The sequence below is a fragment of the Sapajus apella genome, unplaced genomic scaffold (assembly GCF_009761245.1).
Source record: "Sapajus apella isolate SASKATOON/1434 unplaced genomic scaffold, GSC_monkey_1.0 scaffold83, whole genome shotgun sequence".
Classification (NCBI taxonomy): Eukaryota; Metazoa; Chordata; class Mammalia; order Primates; family Cebidae; genus Sapajus; species Sapajus apella.
The window spans coordinates 8,272,587-8,283,137 of NW_022437023.1; the positions used below are offsets into that span (position 1 = coordinate 8,272,587).

Genomic DNA, 10,551 nt, shown 5'->3' on the forward strand with positions numbered 1-10,551 from the left:
CCTGCTCCTGCAGTGTGAGATGCCTGTTCCCCACTCACCTTCCCCCGTGATTGCAAGGTTCCTGAAGTCTCCCCAGAAGGCGAGCAGATACCGGCACCATGCTTCCTGTACAGTCTGCAGAACCGTGAGCCAGTTAAACCTCTTCTCTTTATAAATTACCCAGTCTCAGGTATTCTTTTATAGCAATGCAAGAATGGCCTGATATCCTCTCCCATGAGAATATTAACTCCATGAAGACAGAGATTTTGTCTGTTTTGGTGCATTGCTGAATCCTCAGCATGTAAAACAGCACATGGTAGACATTTTAATAAATAATTAACTGACAAACAGAATGAGTAACTACACGTGCAAATGTATCTGCATTTTTTCATCCACATGCATATACATATATATACATATATATATATATATATATATATAATTCCATGCAGACATCACACACACACACACACACACACACACACACACACACACACACACAAAGATTTTTGCATGAGTGGAAATTCTAATACACTGTGTCGAGACTTCTTAGAATTACACAAACTAGAAAGGCAATGCCAGAGTCTCGTTCCTAGCAGACGTCAGTCTGCATAACAAAGCATGTGGGGTATGGCAATGAAATTTAATGTTCAAATTGCATAATAAAATATTTATATATATATATGCCTTTTATACTCCCTATATAATAAAAGTAACAGTATTTTCATGGATGCTTTTCTTATTCAGTGTGTAGCTCCCTCCCACTTCTGGTTTTACATGAGGCTCTTTTAATAATACTCTGGGGAAACACCCAGCAAGAGAGGGATGGGCAATTTATTCCTAAGTGGTTTATAACACTAAGTAACTAATGTCAACCCTCATGGGCTACTCCCCATCTCCCCCTCCTTGGGGATGGGAGGAAGCATGGGCTGGGCTAGAGCAGTCAAAACAGTTGAACAAAACATGCTCGTAGCACATAAATCATCTTCATCTCCCCCTCCCTTTCTTATTTATGCTACATAATAGAGTGATTCGTTCATATTAGCTAACAGCAAAAGAGAACCAGGTAGAAAGGGAAAGTTTCTTATAGGTACAACTTTTCTGTTTCATGGGTAAATATTGGCATTGTGTAAGCAATAATTTATTTCAAATGCTCATTAACAGCTGTTAAACTTTATTATTTATTAATAAGCTAATAATTTATTTAATTTTAAAAAATTAAATATAGAACTACTAATAGATTAAATTTAAATAATTAAGCCTAATATAAGTGGAGAGGGACTCCGGTAGAGAACTGTGTTCTGCAAAGTGTTTTGTGTAAGACATAAGAATCCTGTGTATGGAAAGACTTCCAGCTGTACATGAAATATACACTTATGTATTCATGAATGAGAATCTGGGCAGCAGTAGACACAACAAGCAGAGATAAGGTTATTCTGATTCCACTTAGAGAGTGACTTCAAACCCTGTGGATCAATGCTTGCATGTTGAACAAAACATGCTCGTAGCACATTTGCACATATGGCTACCCCCAGTGAGGGAAGCCTAGGGCAGTTCACACACAGAAAATGAGAGAGAGAGAGAGAGAGAGAGGGAGAGAGAGAGAGAGGGAGAGAGAGAGAGAGAGGGAGAGAGAAGCGACCTTCATCATGGGATGACAGTCCTGCCTGCAGGTCTAACCCTCCCACAGCTGACACTAACCCCTGGGATTTAAGATATTAACTTCTCAGAGCTGACCTTTTTGCACTTGACCCTTGCCTGCTACACCTGTGGAGCCAGTCAATTCCACAAAGAGTTTTAGAGCAATCTCGGCCATTCTGATGACAGCTCCTGATACCAGTCATCTTAGTCTATTCAAGCTACTATGACAAAATACCTTAGGCTGGGTGATTAATAAACAACAACAAATTCATTTCTTACAGTTCTGGAGGCTGGGAAGTCCAAGAGCAAGGAGCTGGCAGATTTGGTGTCTGGTGAGGGTTTGCTGCTTGGTTCATAGACAGTGCCTTTTGGCTGTGCCCTTACATGGTAGAAGAGGCGAGGGAGTTCTCTGGGGTCTCTTTTATAAGAGCACTTACCAGCCAGGCATGGTGGCTCACTCCTGTAATCCCAAGACTGTGGGAGGCTGAGGCAGGTGAATCACCTGTTGTTAGGAGTTCGAGACCAGCCTGGTCAATGTGGTGGAACACTGTCTCTACTAAAAAATGCACAAATTAGCTGGGCATGGCGGTGGGTGCCTGTAATCCCAGCTACTCAGGAAGCTGAGGTAGGAGAATTGCTTGAACCCAGGAGATGGAGGTTGCAGTGAGCCGAGATCATGCCACTGCACTCCAGCCTGGGTGACAGAGTGAGACTCTGTCAAAAAAAAAAAAAAAAAAAGGACTGATCCCGTTCATAAGAGCTCTACCTCCATGACCTAATGCTTCCCAAAGACCTCACCATCACCTTGGGGGATAGCATTTGAACACATGAATTTGGGGTGTGGGACACAAACATTGAGGCCATAGCACCAGTCTTCTCATATTTCCATGTGCACACAAATTACTTGGGGATCTTGTTAAAATGCATGTTCAGATTAGCAAGGCTGAGATGGGTCTGGGTCTGCATTTCTGACAAACGGATGCTGTTAGAGATGACCCAGGGCCTTACTTAGTTATAACAGAAGGGCCTTAGGCTATAGAAGCCCTTTCTTTTCCCTGGAGTTTCCACTCTCCCCATACACGTTTTCCAACCCCAGGCCCTCTTGCAGCTCTAGCCATTGGGCTTGGAGCTCACCTGGCTGGTTGTGGTGGAATGAGCTGAAGTGTCTCAATGTCAGTTGATGCTGAGTGCCAGAGCCTCTACCAACAGCTGAATGTAGAGCTGGGCAAGCTGGGTGGAATCCTGCCCCATGGAACACACATGATCTTATGGAAGAAACCATGGACCAACCTCCATATGATTCATGTTCAGGAAGAAGACATGCAGGGGTCTGGGGGTTAACACTTTAATATTCCCAGCATCATGCTAGGTACTCATCAGGGGCTCACTAAATAGTTACAGAAGATAGAACATTATTAAAACACATATTCTAGAGCCAGAATACCCAGGTTCAAACCCTCTAATTCCCAGCTATGTGACATCGAGCCGCTTTCTTAACATCTCTGGGTGGCCATGTCTTCATCTGTCAATCTGGGAAAATATTCACCTCATAGGTTGACAAACTTTGAATGAGATACTATGTTAAATATATATGTGTGTGTCTAGAAACTGCTTAGCACAGAAATTCAGTGGTACCTACTATTATTAATTATTATAGCCTATCTGGTGAGTGGGATCAAACTGTCTTCACATCTAAACAGTTCTCTATGAGCTTCACCCATCCCTGACTCTAAAATCCAATCATCATTTTCACAAGAAGATAAACCAAGACAGTGCGGAAAACCTTTCATTACCTGGTTCTCCTTCGCTGTAAGCCTTAGCAGTTGACTAGCTCAGCCCATCTTCAGTGCAATCAACACAGCAGCCATAGTCCTGAATTCCTGAATGAGTACAATATGCTTCCTTGAATCTCTAAGAGACATTAAATTGCATCTGACAAGGTTTTGATGTTTTCTAAGTTTCACTGCATCTTATTTATTTGAAAATGCATTGTATGATACCTATAGTGAGTCTCTCCTAAGCAGCATGAGCAGGGCTGAGGAGTCAGACAGGCCCAAGGCCAAATCCTGGTTTCATCCGTCCCATGAGGGTCACACCTACAGCAGAGGCTGGCATGCTGCTCTCGGGGGTCAGAACCCCTGACTCCTATTCCACATCTACCATTAGCAAAGTGCATGTCTCTGGCAAACTGGCAGACCTTTCTGAGCTTCAGCATCCTGATTTAGGTTGAGTGATTAATGTATCTGCTCCCAGGGTTCTTGAGATTGAAATGAGATCATGGAGGGAAAGTATTTGGTTAGCCAAAGGGGACTGGCATCCAATATGCTGTTATACAGTAGTATTTATTATTAGGACTTACTTCCCCCTCTACTGCCTCCTCCAGTTCAGGACAGCACTGGCCTGGGAGACTTCAGGACCTGGAGGAGGGGAGATGGAGGTGTTACGGGGTGTTACGGGAAAGGGCAATTAAGTAGGCCTTTACTCTGAGCCCTGATGCCTGGAAGCCTTTGCTGCAGATATGAAAAAGCTTCAAGAGGTAGAAAGTGTCAGCCCTTGAGAGGTGTTGATGGGCTAGGACAGAGGCCCTGTTAAATGAGCCCCTTGGGGAATAGCTTTGGGGAGACCCTTTTAATAGGAAATTCGCCATTCCTAGTCCTAGGGCCTACTAGCGGGAGAATGTCAGGGGCCCCGAAAGAGGAAGATTTATTCTGGGTTGAAAATTGCACCCCTCTCTGCTGTGGTATTTCTTTTACATCCCTTGAAATGTGAAAGCCAGATTCAACAAACTCTGTGGCTTCAGGAGGTCAGACATCCAATTTACATATAAATGGAGACCAAGAGCTTCAGAAAGAAAAAAAAAATGTTGGGAAAATTGTCGCTTGAGGATTAAGCCTTGCGGAAAATCCAGAGGAGACATATCCCAGAGGGAGAAGAACTGAAAGGATTCAGGGGCTGACTCCTGTGTGTCTGCCCAAGGGGTCCCTTACATCCAAGTCACTAGAAGGTAAGGGGCCTCCAACACCATTTCCTTCATACCGATAATTGCGACAGGTAACATGGATGTGGAGCCTGTGATACACCAGGCACTGTACTGAGTGCTTCATACCCACCACCCCATGGACTCCTCAAACAATCTGGGAGGGTTGGCATTACACAGGTGAGGAAACCGAATCCCAGAGTAATGTGTCCACCTAGAAAGTGACACAGGTAGCTGGTTGCTCTGAAGCACAGCAATGCTGCCTCCTGGGGCTGGCCTAGCTTGGCTGTGGATTCCAGGGGAGCCCTAGGCTGGGGCCCTGAGGAAGCCCCTCCAAGCACTGCCAGCCTGACTGCTGTTATTCCCATGAGCTGCCTCCCTGTTCAACCATGATTTACACCAATCCCTCCCATGAAGCTTTGATTTTACCAAATTAGTAAATTAGAGAAGAGATATGGCTTTCATCTCACCGATATATAATCTAAAAACAACAACAGCAACAAAACTATCCAAAACCCTTACAGCCAACAAATATATGTTTTCTACTTAGGCAAAAATAAAGGGAGTAGTGAGACAGTCCCCAATTCCATCAACTGGGGAAATAAAGAGAATCGTTCATTGACTGTCAAGAAGTTGGTTAAAGGAAAATAGAACACAGAGGAGTCTGAGTCACTGGGTATGCCGTTATTTTGTCTTTGTTTTTTTTTTTTTTTTAAGGACATTAACATCTTTCCTATCAGTTATTTTTAAATTTAGGTCTGATTGAGACTCTTTGAGTTGTGATACAGCATCTAATAGTTCCTTTGGGCGTCTGTCCTCCCACCCCAACTCTCAAAACATAAGATCATATAAAAGTGCTTAATAAACGCTTGCTGATCTAACAGCCAATTCTGCTTGAAAATGTGTCTCCCAGCTGTGGTCCAGCATTCATCAGGGACCCAAGAAATCTGTAAGCACAGAATAGTTGAACCGGAAGAGACCTTAGAAATTGCTTTACCCCACTCCTTGATTTTACTCCAAAGGGTATGCACAAGCGGAATGAGAGAATCCTGCCTGGAGCACATGGTTGGTTAAGACAGAGACAGACCAGGAACCCAGGCCCTCTCCCTCCCAGGCCAGTGTGCTCCTCTCTCAGCTCTTTGCTGATAGAGAGAGATCAGGAAGCCCATTAAAAACATACTCCATTAGCAAACCCAGGAAATCTCATCAGTTCTGGAAAGCAGGGGCCTTCGAGCACAACCCTGGAGAGAATGAGTACTCACTACTTTGTTAGCACCGTCATAACATCTAATTTTTAAACTACATAGTTTTTCTCTATTAGAACCCTGCAAAGACAGGTCAAGCCTTGCTGAAATTACCTCAGGCTTTGCACAGTCTCTTATCCCAGGGGAAGAAAAAGAAAGAAAACTGACATTGGCTTAGGACCTACTGTACACCCGGTGTTTTTGCCTCATTTAGTCTTCGCAGTAAATCTGTGAGGCAGGTCATATTTTTCCCCTTCTCTTTTTTTAGATGAGTAAATAAAAGCTCAGAGAAGTTAGGTGACTTGCCCCCAGTCACACAGCAAGTAAGTGGCTGAGCTGAGTTTCAAAAATAAGTCATCTGATGCCTCCTTTGAGGCCCTTCCTACTAGCTCAAAGATCCTAAAGAAACATGGAATCTAAAGCTTTTTTCTTCGGAAGAAGGTGAGTTTAGTAGGAAGAGCTTTGGGTTTGCTAGTCAGGAGACCTAGACTGTGGCTTTTCACAGGTAGACCCCTGGTTGTCTAGTTAAGCACATTGCTGGCATTAGCAATTGTTCAATTAACATTTGTTGGATAAAATAATTATATATCTGACAAATGACTCATATGCGGGACACACACACACACACACACACACACACACACACACCCCTGAAACTCAATAATAAGGAGATAAACAATTCTCCTTTTTAAAAGTACACAAAAGATTTTAACAGACAGTTCACCAAAAGCCAATGCAAATGGCCCATGGAAAAAGTTGTCAACATCAGCCAACCACCAGAGAAATGCAAATTGAAATGATGGTGAACTACCGTTATACACTTACCAATTCAAAAATGTAAAAGGCTGACAACAGAAAGTACTGATGAGTATGTGGAACAACCGAAATTCTACACTGTTCACGAGAAGACAAAATGATACTGCCACTTTGGAAAAAAGTCTGCAAGTTGCTTATAAAACCAAATATACATCAGCCTCAAGACCCGATGATTCCATTCCTGGGTATTTACCCAAGAGAAATGAAAACACACCTCCTCAGAAAGACTTGTACAAAAATGTTCTTAGCACTGTTTTTTTTAATCACCCAAAACTGGAAACAACCCAAATATTTATCAACAGTAGGATGGATGACCAAATTGTAACACATACATACAAGGGATACTATTCTACAAGAAAAAGGAAGGAACTCTTGATACATGCAATATGAATTAATCTCTAAAACATTAGGTTGAGTTAAAGAAGCATTGCTCAAAAAGGAATATAATAAATCATTCCATTTATATGAAGTTCTAGGATAAGCAAATTTAATTTATGGTGCAGAAAATCAGAACAGTGGTTGCCTGAAAGCTGAAGGCAGGAATTAACTGAGAAGGGACACAAAGGAGCTTTCTGGAGTGACGGCATATTTGGTATCTTGATAAGGATCTGGGCTTCACAGCAGTATGCTTTTACCAATGATACGATATGCACGCCGAAGTGTTTAGGGCCGAATTGCATGGATGTCCTAACTTACTTTGAAGAACACCGAAAATTAGATGGATTCATAGATAAATAAGGGTTGCATTGATGGGCAGATACACGATAAAGCAAAGAAAACAAAATGCAAATTGTAGAATCCAAGTGGTAGGTATATGAGCGTTCACAGTGCAACTTTTCTGTATTTTAAAATTTTTATAGACAATTTTGGGCAGAAAAAAATGAATAAAACTTGGATTCCACAGTTGGCTTGGCACACGTGCCCTCCAAGGACCCAATGTGGACTCTCCTGCCCACCTCTGCAGCCTCATTTCTCACCAGCCCACACCTGGCGCTCCATATTCCGGCCACAAGGACGTGCCTCACTTCCTCAAACCCACCATGTATGTACCACCTCAGGCCACAGGATCTTTGCATAGCCTATCTCCTCTGGGAGGCTCTCCCTTCCTTTTTCTCCCAGATAATGCTTCAGACTTCAGACTTTGGTTCAAATAGTCTTTCTCTGGGTACCTTCTCTCTCCGTTCCCCACCACCACAAGCTTAGGTCCATTGCTTTAGTTCCTGAAGAAACATGTTTCTTTCTGTCATAGTACTTGCTGCTCAGCTCAGTGGGATTGAGCCCCAATTACCCACAACAGTAACCTGCTCCCTATACTGGCTTCCTGTGTGACTGTCTTGTTTAGAGTCACAGCCTCCATGAGACTGGCAGCTCCATGGTGGCCGGACTGTGATCATTTGGGCTCACCAAGGCACATCCACCCCCAGCACAGTGTTGGCCATAACTGCACCCATGTAGTATCTGCAGAATGAATGAATATTCCTAACTAGCCTGTAGCCCTAGGGACACAGTCCTCTCTGGTCCATTTCCTCAGCTATCAAATGAGAAAATTGGTGAGGAGCAGCCTTCCTCTTTTTTTGGGCGCAAGACCAATTCAGAACAAATATTCCGAAACTGCGTGTGTAATTCAAAATGAAAACAACTTTAATGAATCTTACAGAAAATATAATGTATGTTCCTTCCACTAAGATTATCCACTTTCTCAAATAAAAGAATTTCAATGAGAAAATTGGTGCTGCCTTTTAGCCATTAAATGATCCCATCTGGGCATTCTGAAAAGCAGCAACAAGAATAAGAGGCAGCTTTCTTTCACCCCTTAAGATTCACAGGGTGTTAGAATCACAAAGCCCATTCACATCTGTTATCTCATTTCATCTTCTATGTAGGTGATGTATTTGTAGATGATGAAAGTGTGGCTCAGAGAGGTAAAGTGACTTGCCCCAAATCACACAGCAAGCTGATGAGAGAATACACTTTACTTAATTAACTCAATCTAATGAAGTAATTTCTGGGCGCTTACCCATCTGTCCTGTGTGTGGCACTATGCCGGGTGCTGGGACAATAGTGACAGTAAGACACAGCTTCCTGCTCCTTCCCAGTTTGAAGTCCTCCTCTTGGCTGTAGGATCTTCTCTCTGGAAAGAGCAAAGAGAACCAATCAACCCAGGTTTCTTGGTCTGAGTTCCCCAGCAGCAGAGTCAGAGACAATGATGTCAGGACAGTTGATTTGGGAGGTCACCCCAAAAAGTACCTATAGGGAAGAAAGAAAATAAAGAAAAGGAAGCCAATACGGGGGGCAGATTACTGCTGTGGGTAACTGGGGCTCAATCCCACTGGGAATGTCTCAGAGACTGTGCAGAACACATTTCAGAGTTGGCTATTTATTACTGTTTGGGAGCTACTCCTCAGGGTAATTCCCTGCCATTTCTGTCCTGCGGGAGGGCACACGTGTGCTCCAGTAACCAGAGAAAGCCCTCAGCCAGCACGCACAGGAGCTTTCACAAAGGAGCCATCATTTCCTTTGGAAATAGAATTCAAAAGGGCACCCTAAGAGGACATAGGAGGGTTTCAGATGTAACTGCTGGATCAGGACAGTGCGAAACCCCCAGAATCCTGGAGGGCCCCACTGTGGGTGCCGCTACTGTATGCTGCTCAGTCCCCGCTGCTGCGGCAATGGGTCTAGGCACCAGCCCTGGTGGACTGAGCCTCTCAGCCTGGCTTCTGAGGGACCCCATCACCAGTCTCATTTTTAGGCAGCATTAACAAGTCTGCATCAAACCAATTCAAAAAGTCTCCTTCCTGCCTCTGAGCTGGTTGCCCTGGGGGCTTTTCTCTCAAATCCTGCTATTCCTTGGGAACCGAAGGGCTGTTGAGGTGTTTGGGGGAAATAAAACTGCCATGGCTCTTCGGCAGCATTGAGGCGATCCCTGTGAGAGAACCTTGCATGACGCCCGGTGCCCATTCTCTCCTTGTTTTTAGCATCGCTCAAGTTTCAGCAGAGCTCGTAGCTTCCCTGAAACAGACTACATTTCCAAGGTGCCCCGGCAATGTGACTGAGTTCTGGCCAATGGGATGTGAGTGAAAGTGCGTGCAGAAGCAACCTCCAGGGCATATCTTTAAAAAAAGAAAAAGGAGAATACTCTTTACTCTTTCCTGACCTCCCACCAGCTGGAGATTGGCCACCCCTGGAGCAGCCCTCATGCAGCCTGCAGTGGAACACCTGTGCTCACAGTGGCAGAGCAGCACCCCCAGTGTGGGGTGACTGCCCACCTGCCTCTGGCTTATCGCAAAAGAGAGTGGTAAGCTCCCCAGTATGTCAGCCACCGTCTGAGTCACTATTACCTGTTTTCTAACTCAGCTGTCCTAAAGGACCCTACCCACGCTAAAGGCAGCTATACCCCAGGTGGGACCACTTCACCCAGACTCACCCCGCCCCCACCTCCCGAAGCAAGCCCAGCAGGTCCTAATGCCATTGCTTCAATTCCCAGTGTGCTCTTGATTTACCCTTCCCCAGCCCCCAACACCCCAGAGGGTGGCGCAGCTTTGCCCTGTGAAGATCCTGATTCTGGGCTCCTGGAAACCTATCATCTGATCATCTTCAGGGCCTTTCAGTGAGCAGAAACCAGAGATGACTGGGCTGGTGTGCTGCGGTGAGGCCAGGAAGGCAAAGGAGGTTGGAGGGCAGGGAGAGCAAAGCGCTCCTCCATGGCACCTCCGCATGGAAAAGGGATGAGTTTGCAGCAAGAGGGATAGAGGAAAGCTGATCAGACCTAAACAGAGATCTCTTAAGAGTGGGGATCAGGTAAGCGCAGTTGGATCTACCTGGATTTAGAGTGCTCCTCCCTGAGCACTATGCCGGGTGCTGGGACTCAGTCTGCCCACACAGCCTTATGTCTCA

The 10,551-nt window shown here is 44.7% G+C and overlaps 1 long non-coding RNA gene across 3 annotated transcripts in view; it reads right to left on the reverse strand.

Moving 5' to 3' along the window:
- Positions 1 to 9,878, reverse strand: part of LOC116533736 — a 54,658-nt gene extending 44,780 nt beyond the window's left edge. The window contains exons 1-5 of one of the 3 annotated variants that reach the window (XR_004261417.1): positions 9,812 to 9,878; positions 8,675 to 8,788; positions 3,980 to 4,037; positions 3,414 to 3,500; positions 2,755 to 3,007 (exon numbers count right to left, since the gene is read on the reverse strand). This is a non-coding gene — a long non-coding RNA (uncharacterized LOC116533736). Of the gene's footprint in view, positions 1 to 2,363; positions 3,008 to 3,413; positions 3,532 to 3,979; positions 4,038 to 8,674; positions 8,789 to 9,811 lie in introns of those variants that run through there. The other 2 variants (XR_004261418.1, XR_004261419.1) reach the window with 2 other exon arrangements.
- Between the last annotated feature and the right edge of the window lie 673 nt (positions 9,879 to 10,551).